This window comes from Limanda limanda, chromosome 16 (genome assembly GCF_963576545.1).
Source record: "Limanda limanda chromosome 16, fLimLim1.1, whole genome shotgun sequence".
Lineage (NCBI taxonomy): Eukaryota > Metazoa > Chordata > Actinopteri > Pleuronectiformes > Pleuronectidae > Limanda > Limanda limanda.
Window position 1 is genome coordinate 5,423,356 of NC_083651.1, and position 17,134 is coordinate 5,440,489.

The 17,134-nt window shown below is 38.6% G+C and overlaps 1 long non-coding RNA gene across 2 annotated transcripts; it reads left to right on the forward strand.

Annotated features, from left to right (window-relative positions):
- The first annotated feature begins 3,303 nt into the window (after window positions 1–3,303).
- On the forward strand, window positions 3,304–4,720 carry LOC133021909 (uncharacterized). Of its 2 annotated transcripts, XR_009682989.1 has the most exons (4): window positions 3,304–3,371; window positions 3,748–4,003; window positions 4,136–4,279; window positions 4,628–4,720. It is a non-coding gene; the product is annotated as an uncharacterized LOC133021909 (long non-coding RNA). The 2 variants fall into 2 exon arrangements; XR_009682988.1 differs by having other exon boundaries at window positions 3,748–4,279.
- The last annotated feature ends 12,414 nt before the right edge of the window (window positions 4,721–17,134 follow it).

Here is a 17,134-nt window from a genome sequence, read left to right on the forward strand (position 1 = left end):
AAGTTAGATAAAACTGGTCCCCACAATGAACTATAATGTTGTGTGTAAAATGTCCCCACAAAGCCTGTTTTATTTAAATTGTGTGAACGAGATAGAGCTTGGCTGGGCAGGAAGAAATAGTTGAAAATTAATTCAAGCTTCTTTTCTCTGGAGTTTGTTTTATGTTAATAACAGGGTGTTTCTCATTTTAGAGGTAAAATCTCAATGGTCAGTCTTTTTGAATGTCAATGTATTATATACATTGAATGAACCATTAGTCTCTTATGTTTAAATTTCTTGAAATAGTCATACAATTTGTTGTTACAGACGACCAGCATCACTGTTGACACCATGGAGGAGGATGACTCTGATCCTGTCCACTCAGAGAGTCTGATAGATGGTGCCTTTGCGCCAAAGACCACACCTGAAGAGGTAAGTTCATGTCCATCACTATTTTTTCATTATTTTGTCACTCTATGATCAGAGTTCGTGTAGAAACTGTGTGTGAACAATTAGGTAAAACTGGTCCCCACAATGAACTATAATGTTGTGTGTAAAATGTCCCCACAAAGCCTGTGTTAAGTTGTGTGAACGAGAAAGAGCTTCACTGGTCAGAAGTATTGTAAATTGGTATACAATGACATTTCAAGTCATACATATTGAAGGTTAGTGTTAGAGCTATATTCATGCTAGATTTCAAACCTCACAGTATTTTCTTTCTTGTTAAATTATCACTCTACATTTTGGAGTCACGAGGTCCCCACAAGACACCTTCTGACAGTGTGTAACCACAAAACACCTTCTGAGAGTGTGCAAGTACAAACTGTTTTTGAAAAGTAAGATAAAACTGGTCCCCACAATGAACTATAATGTTGTGTGTAAAATGTCCCCACAAAGCCTGTGTTAAGTTGTGTGAACGAGAAAGAGCTTCACTGGTCAGAAGTATTGTAAATTGGTATACAATGACATTTCAAGTCATACATCTTGAAGGTTAGTGTTAGAGCTATATTCATGCTAGATTTCAAACCTCACAGTATTTTCTTTCTTGATAAATTATCACTCTACATTTTGGAGTCACGAGGTCCCCACAAGACACCTTCTGACAGTGTGCAAGTTGTAACTGTTGAAAAGTTAGATAAAACTGGTCCCCACAATGAACTATAATGTTGTGTGTAAAATGTCCCCACAAAGCCTGTGTTAAGTTGTGTGAACGAGAAAGAGCTTCACTGGTCAGAAGTAATGTAAATTGGTATACAATGACATTTCAAGTCATACATCTTGAAGGTTAGTGTTAGAGCTATATTCATGCTAGATTTCAAACCTCACAGTATTTTCTTTCTTGATAAATTATCACTCTACATTTTGGAGTCACGAGGTCCCCACAAAACACCTTCTGACAGTTTGCAATTACAAACTGTTTTTGAAAAGTAAGATTAAACTGGTCCCCACAATGAACTATAATGTTGTGTGTAAAATGTCCCCACAAAGCCTGTGTTAAGTTGTGTGAACGAGAAAGAGCTTCACTGGTCAGAAGTAATGTAAATTGGTATACAATGACATTTCAAGTCATACATCTTGAAGGTTAGTGTTAGAGCTATATTCATGCTAGATTTCAAACCTCACAGTATTTTCTTTCTTGATAAATTATCACTCTACATTTTGGAGTCACGAGGTCCCCACAAGACACCTTCTGACAGTGTGTAACCACAAAACACCTTCTGAGAGTGTGCAAGTAAAAACTGTTTTTGAAAAGTTAGACAAAACTGGTCCCCACAATGAACTTTAATGTTGTGTGTAAAATGTCCCCACAAAGCCTGTGTTAAGTTGTGTGAACGAGAAAGAGCTTGGCTGGGCAGGAAGAAATAGTTGAAAATTAATTCAAGCTTCTTTTCTCTGGAGTTTGTTTTATGTTAATAACAGGGTGTTTCTCATTTTAGACGTAAAATCTCAATGGTCAGTCTTTTTGAATGTCAATGTATTATATACATTGAATTAACCATTAGTCTCTTATGTTTAAATTTCTTGAAATAGTCATACAATTTGTTGTTACAGACGACCAGCATCACTGTTGACACCATGGAGGAGGATGACTCTGATCCTGTCCACTCAGAGAGTCTGATAGATGGTGCCTTTGCGCCAAAGACCACACCTGAAGAGGTAAGTTCATGTCCATCACTATTTTTTCATTATTTTGTCACTCTATGTTCAGAGTTCGTGTAGAAACTGTGTGTGAACAATTAGGTAAAACTGGTCCCCACAATGAACTATAATGTTGTGTGTAAAATGTCCCCACAAAGCCTGTGTTAAGTTGTGTGAACGAGAAAGAGCTTCACTGGTCAGAAGTATTGTAAATTGGTATACAATGACATTTCAAGTCATACATATTGAAGGTTAGTGTTAGAGCTATATTCATGCTAGATTTCAAACCTCACAGTATTTTCTTTCTTGTTAAATTATCACTCTACATTTTGGAGTCACGAGGTCCCCACAAGACACCTTCTGACAGTGTGTAACCACAAAACACCTTCTGAGAGTGTGCAAGTACAAACTGTTTTTGAAAAGTAAGATAAAACTGGTCCCCACCCGGAACTTTAGTGTTGTGTGTAAAATGTCCCCACAAAGCCTGTGTTAAGTTGTGTGAACGAGAAAGAGCTTCACTGGTCAGAAGTATTGTAAATTGGTATACAATGACATTTCAAGTCATACATCTTGAAGGTTAGTGTTAGAGCTATATTCATGCTAGATTTCAAACCTCACAGTATTTTCTTTCTTGATAAATTATCACTCTACATTTTGGAGTCACGAGGTCCCCACAAGACACCTTCTGACAGTGTGCAAGTTGTAACTGTTGAAAAGTTAGATAAAACTGGTCCCCACAATGAACTATAATGTTGTGTGTAAAATGTCCCCACAAAGCCTGTGTTAAGTTGTGTGAACGAGAAAGAGCTTCACTGGTCAGAAGTAATGTAAATTGGTATACAATGACATTTGAAGTCATACATCTTGAAGGTTAGTGTTAGAGGTATATTCATGGTAGATTTCAAACTTCACAGTTGTTTCTTTCTTGATAAATTATCACTCTACAGTTTGGAGTCACGAGGTCCCCACAAAACACCTTCTGACAGTGTGCAAGTTGTAACTTTTGAAAAGTTAGATAAAACTGGTCCCCACAATGAACTATAATGTTGTGTGTAAAATGTATGAAATGTATTTTTTGTAGATTGTGAATTCAGACTTAGTTTAGCAGAGCAGACACAACTTTGGTCTCAAATATTCTTATATGTACTTTACTATATTATTTATTGTGCATGTGCCTTTATTTACAGATTACAGAGTTCGAAAATGAAACTGAGACTTTTGTACCAAAACTAAGACGGACTAAAAGTATTCTGGTAAGTACTTACTGTGAGTTGACATCATTCACAAATAACTTCCAATAATTCAGTGGATTATAATTTAACAATATATATAATGTAGTCTGTAAAAAATAATCACTTTAAGTTGAACATCAATTTTTTCAAGTTGATGCAAGTTGATATAATCTTATTTTTTTCAGAACAGTCAAAATACCCTGTTTATTATTAATATAAACTGCTAAAATAAACAAATTATGAAACAAAACTTGCAAAACAGCCAAATGAGATGATGGTTTAATTGATACATCAACACTGTTAACAATTTTAATTTGGTTCTGTTAGGTTACTGACTAATTTCTAATCTAACCATTACAGCTCTACATATTTATAATGTTTTCATTAATTTTTTTAGATGAAAGACACAGATCTGGAAGATTCTGAGCTATTTGATTCGTCATCAGAGAGTGCAGATGACTACGTACCAGGTACCAAAAGTGACAGTGATCCGGATAGCTCAATAGGCCCCCCTGTCTGCGATTCTACAACACCAGACAACATGATTTTGGACAGTCACAACATTACACCTGAAGCCCCCAGAGCAGTAGAAGAACCCTGTTCAAGTCAGACCATAAACGACAGCGTCGTTGTCAGTTCATTTAAAAAAAAAGGTGGGAAGGGTGTGTATGACAAAAAACATTATTGCTTGTATTGCAGTAAGCCTATTTCAAAAATTGCAAGGCATCTAGAGCGTGCACATGAAGATAAATCAGATGTGGCTAAAGCTCTAAGCTTTCCAAAAGGTTCCAAAGAGAAAAAAAGACACCTGGATTATATTGGCAACAGAGGAAACTTTGCTCACAATGCAGCAGTTATGGAGTACGGAAAGGGTAAACTCGTGCCACGACCGCCTAAAGGGTTGGATGAAATTGGAATAGATCCAAATGGTATGTTATTTTATTTCACTTTTTTGTTTGTTTTTGTTCATCATTTATTCATTTCGCATGGTTACACTGATGTTTGTGTGATATAATTGAAGACCACTAAGTGCTTTACAGTACAGCTTTGTCATTCACCCATTGACACACACATTTATCTCGAAATCAATCGAAAATAAAAATTAACAAACATTATTTATTCATCTTTTTAATAATATGTAGTTTAAAAAGTGTATTCAACACTTGAATGGTTGAATACACTTTTATTAATTAAACTGAATTTTCAATTTTGTATTATCATTATTCTGTAGTACATATTTGTCTTTAAAGTGAAATTCTTTTTTTGTTTTTTCATAGAACCACATACAGAGGAGACATTTCCTCATACCGAAAGGGATGAAATGCTGCCACAACCACCCAAGAGACAAAATCCACACTCATCAAGGGATGAGGTACCTTCAGAATCCTGCAGAATGAGGCCTTCCTCAATAGGTGACCTCATGACACTTCTCTTTTATCTTTTGTATGTCAGTATTGATTATGTATGCTTCTTTCTTTATATTAATTGTTAGTGTTTTAATTATAGAAATGTCCAAATGTTTTAAAATGTGTCATAGCAGCCATATGGGAACAGAAAAAGAAACAGCACACCTTCAAATCCCCGACCATGTTAAAGCTGTTTATAATTTTGTCATTTAAAAATTGTCCCTGGAAAATGTTGTTAAAGTTTTACTTCTTTTTTTTTTCTTTTATAGCACCACCAGCAGAGGAGTCACTTCCTCCCACTGAGAGGAATGAAATGCAGCCACAACCACCCAATAAACCAAAACCAGTCAGTACGATGAGTCCTTCCTCAAAAGGTAAACGTTTGACATGTAGTACCTCTTGTCTTTTTAATGTCAGTATTTATTATGTTTGCTTCTTTCATGGATATTAGAAATATATAGAAATTGCCAAATTTGTTAGATAGCAGTCATAAAAAAAAGACCAGATCAGAGTCTGTTTTCGGTGTTGCCCATTTAAGATGTTGCCACCAATACTTTGCCGCATAACTGTTGCTGCACCCATTTAATTTAGTTTTATCTGTATATTCAGGCCTGCAATAGTCTGATAAAGGGTTTTTAGGCTGATTCTATAGTCTATTAGGTGCTTAAAGTAGGACTCATAACAGTAACAGTTTTAATAGTATAAACATACAAACAACAACTAGCCCCTATACCAACCACCTGTCCTGGGTACTCACAAATCCATATTTAGTTAGATTAATGAGTGAATGGGTACATTGTGTTTATTTATCCAACAGATCCAACATTTTATAAATACATTATTGTCTTCATGACAATTTTGAGAAATTGATGTCAGTAAATGTGAGTCCATGTCAGTGACCAGAATTAACAGTTTATTTTTTAATATAACACAGCATGTACAGCTTATAAGAAAATGGAATCAAAATCCTCTTTCCCACTGACCATTTCAGGCAGAATGCACAAATCAGTGCTTTCTTGGCAATGTAATTGTATAAATTAGTTTTCTTATACTTTAGAAGCTAGTTTATACTGTACAGAACTTGTAACTTTGGATTATAACTCTTACACACTTTGTCATTACAAATTTGTTTTTCTGACCACTTAAAGGTACAACTGCCCAAAAGAAGAAAACACCCTGGAAGCAGACAGAGGTGGAGGCAGTGGAAAGCCACATGAATCGATTCATCACATCTTGTATTGTTCCAGCAAAGTTTGACTGTGAGAAGTGTATAAGAGCTGAACCAGAAGCTCTTAATGACCGGAGCTGGCAGAATGTGAAATTCTACATATATAACCGCATTACAGCCAACAAGAGGAAATTTAGTTAATAATAGGAAGATTACCACCTATCTGGTATGGCAGATACTAACTTGGTCTACTGAAAATGTTTATTTACTATGACTAAGGCATTTAAAAAAAATGTATTTTATTGTTCTGTTCTGAAGTGCCAATAATAGCCAACATTTTTGTTATTTTAAATTCTAAAATATATATATATATATTTTTTTTTTACTAAAAGAGTTATGTTAAAAGGAAGGATCGGTAAAACTTGAGATTTTATTTGTTTACAAAAAATCCTGTCTTTCCCTACAACTCAGATAACTTGAATTTTGTCTTTCATTCGACCAAATATTTTGAAAGTGATTGAATAGCAGTAAGCTGTTGCTCTGCAGTTGGCTGTAATTAAAAATATCTTACAAATTTGACTGAATAAGATTTATTCTTTGTACGGATGTAGATAGATGTCACTGTTTGATATGTTAATATTCACTTCAACCGCATAACACTAATAGTCCTATCAAATTCTGCTTCATTGTAAGGCAGAGTTCATTAACAGCAAGATGTTCTGTGCAAAGTGATGCTTTGCATCCCTATCACCATTTAAAGGCCTCATGTTATATCGCTACATTATCTATCAACAACTGAGCCAAGATTGATTTTTCTTCTTTGGTTTAGACTAAACAAACTGCTCTAACAAATGTAATAATGGAAGGACTTACAGTATCAGTAGTAATATATATATATGTAATAATGCGTTATTGAAGCAAGGTCCCCATCAGTCTTATGACAAGTTGTGTGAGTCATGCAAATGATATGTAAATAAGGTCCCCATCAGCCATACCTACCCGTTTTTTCTTCGGTCCCCATTTTGCACAGTCAAAATACTACTTCATAAATTTAGATATTTTAAGTTGTGTATGTACTAACAGAATTTTTTTTAGTGCCCCTGATTTTTTTCATACCTCAAATACCTCTAGAAAGGGTGGTCCCCACAGATGATGACAACAAGTTCGAGGCCCGCAGACCATGGAAACCAGTATGTGTGTGTGTGTGTGTGTGTGTGTGTCATTTAATTGTTAGGCATATAATTGAGTTTAAGTTTTAGGGTAAGAGGCTGTTTTATTATAATGCGAGTGTCCTCACTAAAATAGGAGTGCAATATGTGTGGTTGGGTTAGGGTTATGGGTTGTGTTGCCGACTGTTAAAACAACATTTTTGTCAAGTGAGGTCACTTTGACCAGATGGTCTAAACTGATACTCTGAATACTCGCTATCTAAAAGGTATCTCTTTCTAGCATTCTTTCATTAATTTGAATCCAAATATTTATAAAAGTCTGTGTGTGTGTGTGTGTGTATGTGTGTGTGTGTGTGTGTGTGTGTGTGTGTGTGTGTGTGTGTGTGTGTGTGTGATCCCACACGTTGCTAGGAGACAAGTTGTGCACTAACAAGGCAAAGAACAGCTTCTACAGATTGTTTCCTCTGCAGGGACGAACCCTGAGATTCACTCATCTGTTTAATCTGATCTCCTCCACGAGCTGCACGGCCTCAACATAACGTGAGTAACTTCAGATCAGCAGCGACGATCAGGGTGAGGCAGACGAGCATGAGGCTTTCCCAAATTCTTCCTTTACCAGCTTCAACTACAGAGCTCATCATTTCAACATCCCTGAAACATGAAGTCATTCCTCAGGTGGGAGGAAGGCATGAAAGAGTCGTAGTCGAGGTTCCCACCTAAATGTCTTTTATTAAACCATATGCTGTGTTGTTTGTGAAATAAACAATGGAAACAGTAATTGGAAAAACGTGGAGGATCATGGTGAGTAGATGTCTGGGATTTTGTTCAGTGTCTAAAAATAACATTAAATAGTTGTTATCTGCACTGAGATGCTTATCGTTAACAAACTGAATGAATCACAGATTAGTTTTCAGTTAAAACGAAAGCAGGATGAAAGGAAACTGGTCGATTGAGAACTTTAATATCCGAATGTAGAATTCTTTATACATTGTATAAGGAAAATACTAGATAATGTAAGTATATGGTATGAGCCTCACCTAGTGATAGTATTGATATTTCCTATTCCTGTTATTTCTTACAGTTTCAAGTCAATGTGACATTAAAGCAGACGGACCAACAGCTGGAAGTGAAGACAAAAAAAACAAAAGAAAAAGTGTCTCAGGCCCACGAGGAGTTCTAACATGTGAACGTACTGCACACGTGAGGAGCACAGCTGCAGACCATCCGTCGCTGATACCAGTTCCTATGATTCCCTTCACTCACTCTGACTCAACACTGATATTCTGGAATCACACCAAACAGTCCAGATGATCCAGTTCGGTGGACGTCCCACTGACGTGGCCCTGCACTTTCAAACTGGGATCCTCAGAGCAGCTGATGCAAAACTCTGAAGATGTAAAAACCTGAAAGAAGGATATATATATGTTTTTATCTCTTCTGATGCATTAAAAACAATTTGTTAGAGTGTATTCTGCAATAATACAAATTGTAATCAACAGAGAGAAATAATAAAGTGGAATGATCCAAGTACAAGAAGGTATGTGATCGTTGACTTCGATCATATGAACACCAGCTGCATTCAGCCTTTGAAATGAGAAACTCTTCCCTCTTGAAACAATGTGATGTCATCATCCTCAACTCAAACAGCTTCACTGGGATTTGGGTGAAAGCTCCGGCTAACCAGTTTGTAGTCGTGCTTTGGTCTTGCTAGCAGCTCAGTGAAGGACGTGTTGATTAATCCAATTAATCAATTAATCCAAAGGCTCACAGGTGACCAGGCTGTAGCATCCTGCTGGTGACAGGGATAATGTCAACATAATAAAATGATGACGTTAACACTGATGAGAGAAGTCTGATTATTGACCATCCAGTATTTCAGTCTTAGCAGCTGACTGACATTTTGGTTTCTAGAGCCTCCTAGAGCCACTCGCATAGTTAAAATGGCCAAAGTCTATTTTTAGTGGGTTGCCAAAGTTTTAGTTGCAGCTCTATTAATTTACCATTCGTATCAGCGTCGTTACTCTTATGGACGCGCTGTCGGACTCTTATCATTTGCTAGAGAATGATTCAAATAACTCATCTATACCTGCTAATTCCACTGACGTCTGACTGCCTCTGTCTGTGTGTATGTGGAACACAAACCTCATGACACATTCATCTTAATCCCCAGATAAAATGCATTATTTTCATTAACACGGTTCTTACTGTTCCTATATAAGATTTAGGTTTGATGTGTCTCTTGTTTGGACATTAACTTGAGATGATTACTGGTCTCACAGGAAATGCAAGATTACTAAATCTGAAGGAACAAGTCATGTCCGTCCAAGTTTCATTATTCAATTATTTCTCTTTGAATCCCGTTCACATGGCTTCGCTCTATTTAACTAACAAACCGCTCTCTGACATGAGCAGTCACATGATGCACACAGATTTCCACATCCATTTTGGGTTTGGAAAAATCATTCTGGAATATTCCTCTCTTTGTTTTCCCACAGAAACCCTCCGGCCCTTGTTGCACCTCGTCGTTGAGCAACTGACCGAACCTTCCTCCCACACCACACCCCCCCACTCCCACTATCCTACTGGGAGGGAGAAACCTCTGGAATGGGACCAGGTACTGGAGTTTTGTGAATGTCATGGACGACTGAAGGTTTTCTGTTATCAGTACTTTACCGAGAGAATATTTGTCAACAGGGAAAATGTAACCTTTTTGTTTTTTTTTTAATTCAAACTTTCTGGAAACGTCTGAGCTGTAGTTTTCTTTGGCTCCAACAAATCCCCACAAGAAAACGAGCCATGGACTCGAGGTCTTTCCAGCACTTAACTGCTGCTGTAACTTGCTTCTGCTGTATCACATCCCCCCCCCCCGCCCTGACCCTGCCAAGTGCAGCCGCACAGCCCCCCCGCTCCCAGTGCCTCTCTGACTCACCCGTCCAGCTGAACAATACCCACCATTGAACTCTCAACGGGTGTCTCTAATTAGCAGCTGGAATCCATTAATGGTGTATAGCCCGTAGCCGTGGTAACCGTAAGAACTTGCATACTGTACATGTTGATGAATGAAAATACATTTCAGCCGGAGTCGGGATGGAAACGCGGTCGCACTCGCTCTCTCGTCCTGAAAAGGCCTTTGAGTCGTTCAAGTCTTTTAGGAGCTGAGTCATTGTCCCGTTACCTTACCCCCCCCCCCCCCCCCGGCTCCACCACTGGTGTTTACCTGGAGAAGTTATAGTTTCCATGATTTGGATTCAATTTCATCGGGCTTGGTTTACATCTGGGAATAATTCATGCCCTTTGAGTTTTGTTTTCTTCTGTCTTTCTTCAAGTCACATACAGCGGTGACACTGTGTTTTACACTGTGTAGAGGAGGGGGGGGAGGGTGGGGGGTTGCGCTGAAAGTGTGACTCACCGTAAATCAAACTGAAGCCGCGGCCACATGGATACAGAATCAGCAAAGGGAAATTGGACTTAGTTTTCAGCAAAAACATGAAAAAGATCCCACTCGCTGGTAGAAGGTCCAGACTGCAGCATGTAATCACAAAGACCTGAACCATGTGGCAGGGAAGGGGGGGGGGGGCAGCTGTTACATAACGGCAGAGGAACTTGCCTCACCTCAACAGCGATTCTGCCATTACACTCATTAGACACTATTTCAACTTCCTGTAACTTCAGGAAGTGGTTTAGACCGCAGGTACAGTGATTGGACCTAATCTGCAGCTTATGAATCATAATGGTTTGTGCTAATTGTGCTGCTTATCAACGTGTCGATTGAAGTTGCTGGTTCCCGAACTACAGAGGCAATTAGTTCATATTAAAATCTTTTATTTCACGTGGAACTTCAGAGTCGAGTGATCAGAACCAACTCATCTGACTGAAGAGGTTTCAGAGCAGGAGAGCTGGACTCCAGAGTTCTGACAGAAGAAATCATTGCAGCTCATATGATGAATATCAGCACTGACAACAGATGTGGCTGCCAAATATAATTATGTGATTTCACTGATACATCTGGTAAAACTCAATTTCCTGTATAATTTAGACTTTTCTCAGTGATCCTGCAACACAACTGATTTATTAGGTCTCGGGCCTTCTGTCCGATATTAGAGGATAATTCTACTTTATATTGGTCGCAGCTTCTAAGTTATCAACTCAATACTCAGTGTTGATCTGTTCGGGTAAAAGATCTGTCAGCTCAGTCACATTGGAATGATGCAGTCATGGTTTAACCAGATTATTACCATATATTTGAGGTAATTCTAACAATTGTACAGTGAAAAGAAAGTCTGTTAGACTGTTGGGGTGAAATAATTGCCACTATCATAAGTTTCTCTCTTAAAAGTGAAGTTGCAATCAACTGTGAACTTCCTTTTTTATTTTATTTTATTCAGATATCACCAAGTCATGGAATTTTCTTTTATCTGCAGTTGTGGCGAAGTTCATTCCAAGACTTTTTGCACTTTTCCTCCATTCGTGCATCTTACTCTGTTCATGATTCATCAGGAGAAATATCTCAGAGATTATTTGGCCGGAGAACTCGGAAAGAACATGATGATGCTCCCAGCTGTTGCCCCCGGTAACCCAGTGAGTTTGAAGGAAGCGTTGGTGGGAACACTGGACCCTCAGGACTACCACAGATAGAAGGATCTCTGAGTTTTTCAAAGACTTTTCTATTCGATGTTGCAGTATCGTACACGCCATCGTTTCCAACACAAAGATGGCACTTAGTTATTCCCAGGAGCTTAAGGTAAAGATGAATCTTTGTGATGTTGTTGCTGCATTTCAAAATAAGAGCCACTTGAAGATGGCTAAAGGGATTTATCATCAGAAGAGCTTTTTAATAAAGTTTTAATCCTGTACAGGGTTAAAGGAACATAAATAACCTCAGGTAATTAAACAGAAGCAAGAAAGTAAATATAGTTATTGGTCTGTATATATTATTTTATTTTATATACCCATTTTGAATATGCAAAATTTAACCAAATGTGTACACTACAAAAAGATCTAAAGTATTTTCAATGAACAGATAAATAACATGAGTATATTGTATGAAATGATGTTGTGAATTTGTTTGTGGATGAGTAAAATTATGTGAATGAACATCACATGGCTCATTATCTTGCTGCATTATCTTTATAGTTCTCTCTTTCACTCAGAACAATGAACCCAAACTTCCACACAATAAAGAACAAGAGGGAGTTTGATTTATATACACTCTATAGTGTCAGACAATCTGTACATGAACCATGTTTGTTGCAGCACTGGAACTTTTCCCATAATGAGCCTTTGTCACTTTCACATTAGATGGATATGCATTGGCAGCCGCCAGTGTCCAGCTGGACGAGTGAGGGGAAACTTTTCCAGTAGAAAGCTTGCAAAGTTTTTAACTGGGGGATTCCTATAAAACTGCTGGCACCACAATGCCCATTAGAAAAAAACACACAAAGAACCTTTGAATGTAACATTTCTATCTCTGTTGCAATTCTCACTCGGTTACTACACTTTCCAGTGAGATGCAGCGATTCCAAAAAACACCCAGTGGCCACAACAGTGCTGCCATTAAACAGAGGAAACCAGTCCACACCCCCCAGGCACATTTATGACCGAACCAAAAGCCTTTCGGGAATTCATATATAAACAAGGACAGTAGGACGGTGGTTTACTGCGCGCGTGTGTGTGTGTGTGTGTGTGTGTGTGTGTGTGTGTGTGTGTGTGTGTGTGTGTGTGTGTGTGTGTGTGTGTGTATGTGTGTGTGTGAGTTCAGTTCAGTTCAGTGCAACCAGTACACCAATAGGGGGAGGTTTTGTACCACCCTCCACTTGCACATTTAGACTTCCTCTGCCACTCGTCTCTCCTCGGCACTAATGGCACCGCCCCCCCCCCTCTCAAGTTCCTCAGGCGGCTGCTCAGGATGATTCCCCCCCAATGAACCTCTAACTACTGGCAGGCAGACGAATCCACCAGGCCTCACCTGTACAGGCTGGAGAGACTGGGAAAGACAACAGAGACTAACTGGGCCAAGATCTCTCTATATATAAATACAGAGCATTTACCAGATCTGTTGAACATGTCACAAAAAATAAATACACTTTGTGTACCTGTTTTAAAGTAAAGGCACTCGCCTTATGTGTGTTTCTGTTGAGTGAATCCATTCAGTTGTTTTGAAAAAGTTTTTATTGTGAAATATTTTCAGTACCAGCAAATGCATGGCTTCATACAGTAGAGTTTGGGCTTTTCTTTGAGTTCTTTTATTCAAGGAAATACATAATCATACTAGAAACCCACACTCTCCGTGACCTTCTCTAGCTAAGGACTGAATAGAAGATGGAACCACATCACGACTACCAGATCATTTAAGGTCTCATTGACTGTATGCACTTAAATTTGGATTATTATTATTATTACTATGGGATGGAACGAACCCGATACGATGCCAAACATTCAAATGAGTACAAGAGACAGATCATTTCCACCCTGAGCATTATTTATTCAGAATTCAAACATCCTCAAAGGCATTTAGGGATTTATTTAATTGTTAGTAAATTCTTTAGAACAGGATTGTGTGTTTACTGACACTCTGTGATACAAGTTATCTTGAAAAGCTCAAGTTGTTTTTTTTAAGTCAAACGTGCAAACAGGTCGATCTTATGCCGGATTTACACACCAGCTTGTTTGCACTGGGTGGCATCCAAGATAAAACAGGCAGGAACCGAATGTGCTGAAGCCAAACCTTAGTTGTGTTATTGTGTTTGTTATTCTCTGTGTGAGGCTCTTGAGGTTTTATGAGGTTTTTCTCTCATCTGGTTTTGTACATCCTGACACACCATCTTTATGTATCTTAAAGTGTATTAAAGTTATCATAGGTGCAACAACCAGATGTGTAAAAATTGTATTTAGTTGAGAAAGTCTGGAATTTGTCAAATCTACTGCATATTACACACGTTGGCAAAATTCACCATATACATCCACACACATGACAGCATGTATTTAAAGTGATGTCACAGTCATGGATATAAAATACAGGTGAGCGAAAAAGGTTTGATCCATTTGCAAATATGTTATTCTATTAAATTAAAAGCTATTTTACTCCAGGGAAGGACGATGCTTGATGAGCAAACAAAAGAACTGGACGGTCACCTGATCAAATCAGCCTCTGAAGAAGAGAGGAAACGAGAGGAAATTGTTATGTTTATGAAAATTAGATAAATTAATTAACAAAGAAGAGTTGTTACATCACCATTTAGATTTTTCTGTTTATTTGGATTCTGAGTGTGAGTTCACGTCCTGGATCGGGAGTTCCCTGTACGGCTTCTCTCCTCCCAACCCCACATGAGGTTAACTGTCATGATATGGAAACATATTCCCTCCCAGTCTTAATCCCAGTTGTAAATGTTTGGCTTCATCACCGGCTCTTGTTTCCTCTCTAATAAAGGAAGGTTGACCCGCCCACTGGACAAATAGGTCTTACAGCTATATTCTGTCTCTTAAGTACCCTTAACGACCGAGTGCCCTTAAAACCAAACACTGCATCACGTATTGACACAGGAAGAAAAGATAAGAACTTGTTTTTGAGTTCTCCTGCTGCTGCTTTAACTTCATGCAGCTCAGAGTTTTCCACAAAATACCTAAATCCAGGATATCAGGTAATAAAGAGAAGCTGCTGGTCAGTTAATGATGAGGTTACGCTTCACCACCTCCAGTATCACAGGATCCTTGACATGTGACCGGCCCCTGGAATCACTACACATTCAGATACTGGGCAAGCAAACAAAACCGACCAAAATTAATTCCTTCCAAACTTCTCCTGACATAACTGTAAAGAAACTAACTCTTACAATAAAACTTACAATGAGAGAAATGTGCCGGTGTAGCAGGACAAATTAACCCCCGCCCAACTTAATCCCGGGTATACTTTGGCCCGGGCCAGAGTATACCCCAGGGGATAACATGCACTTTATCTTGAAAACAAGCATGGTCATTTTGATGTTGTTATCAGTGTTTAACTCTGAACATTTATATTGTAGCGAGGACTTGCTAGTCTTAGAAGTTGAAGTTTAAGGACGTTATGACTTTGAATGTGTAACACTAATTAGAAGTGTTTTGATCTTTGTGGATGTTTTGATGTTGTTATCAGTTTTTCTGGTTGAAGTAATAAAAGTCTATGATTTAGAGTTTAAAGATTTAAGTCAGTAAACTTTCTCCCTTAATTTACCTGACAAAGCTGAACCCCACATAAAATGTTGAAAAATTAAGTAATTCTTGTGTCTATCATTCAACACTACTGATATCATGGGGGTAGAATCTGGCCTGAGGGGTATGAATTGGCCTAGGCCATAATGTACCCGGGGTATAATCTAGCCTAGGCCACTTTAACCCCGGGTATAGTCCGCTCTGGGGGTATACTATGGCCTGTTACACCGGGAATGAGGCCAGAGGGGGCAAAGCACCCAGCCTAACCCTGTGCAGGCGGAGAGGAGGCTTGTCCTCCTGCCTCTCGTCCTCCTGGTTAACTCCACATGTGATCAGCTGTCTGCTCCTTGGTTTGCCCTCCAGTCGATCGGCTGTGCCTTCAGAGGACTCACAGCCAGAGGGCCACTCAGTCCACAGCAAGGTAAGACACGTTCTGATTCAGAGATAAACATCCAGAGGCGTTGTTTTTAATCCTGTTATTCGGACTGAAGTGGAAGACGGAGATTTCTGCTCTTTTCACTGCAACACACTAGAATCAATTTCGTGTTAACAATGATTTAGAGAAGCTGGATGTCGTCTGATTTGTTTGAGGCAGATTCCACGGAGCTGTTCTCATCTCACGTAATTCTTTTGAGCCGAGGTTGAAACAATGAAAAGTCAATGTAAAGATTTTAAATTCAACGTAAAGGTGAGTTTTTTCTGTTCTTTTGTTCAGAAACTATTCCAGGTCTGTGTGTCTCCGCACCTGAAATCAAACACAACCTTCCTTCTGCAAACACAAGGAGCTTTTTGAATGTGCACCTGTCGAGTTGAGTGCATCAAGGTTCTAATTTAATGCTGAAAATCTTTTAGAACTTAAAGCTTTTTTACGGGACAAAAGTTTGAAGACTTAAAAAGCTGCAATAAGTACGATAGTGGAATTTTAATCTGTTTTCTTAATGTTCCTTTAATCCAACAGTAAGGTACCACACCCGTTAGGCAAACACACACAGAGCCTGTGTGCAGTGCTTGGCTGCTCAAGTGTAGGAATATAATGGTGGAAGAGTTAATATCAACAAGTGAATGTTCTACTAAGATTCTCCCAGTTAGAATTGTGTCTCTGTGAAAGTCGCCTGCTTGTTTTTACCATCACTGCCCAGTTGCATTAGCAGAAATTGGATTAGGCTGCTCAATCACCTGATTATCATTATGTGATGCCCCTGAACATTCCTTCACTCCTCCCTCACTTGTGCGTGTGTGTGTGTGTCTGTGTCTGTGTGTGTGTGTGTGTCTCGCTCTGTCAGCTTGAGTGAATTTACCAGATCCTCTGATGCATTATGAAACTACATCATGTGAAATATTTGCAGAGGCTTTATCTTGTAAAAACATCCCCCAGTATAGCGACTGGTTGGATGGTTTATTTAATAGAGACGGATACGACACGGATACATAGTGAACTGCACAACAATAATCTAATACAATGCATAACAGCATCTGTATCAGCTTGTTATTTCAAATGAACATGTTCAGAAGCTTTAGCATGAAATGGCAGAATTAGACGATATCATTTAGCAGCTGTTCACCTCACACAGTTATTCTGCTCTGCTTTGTTGGATTAAACTGGTTTTTAAACTTCTCCAAAATGTAAGAGTTTGACATCTGACACAAAACCTTTAGAAAGACTGAAACACAAAACACTAGCTGATTAATACAAGACACTGTTGAAGGGATCTGTTTCCTCAAAACATCACCAAGTCGTTTACCTTGTGTGAACCTGGCCGAACCTGTAGTGAACAGAAAGTCTCATAGAACGGATCCGTGTGTTTCATCAACTCATGGATCTTAACAGAATCCAGTGACGTTCACCAGACCAACATC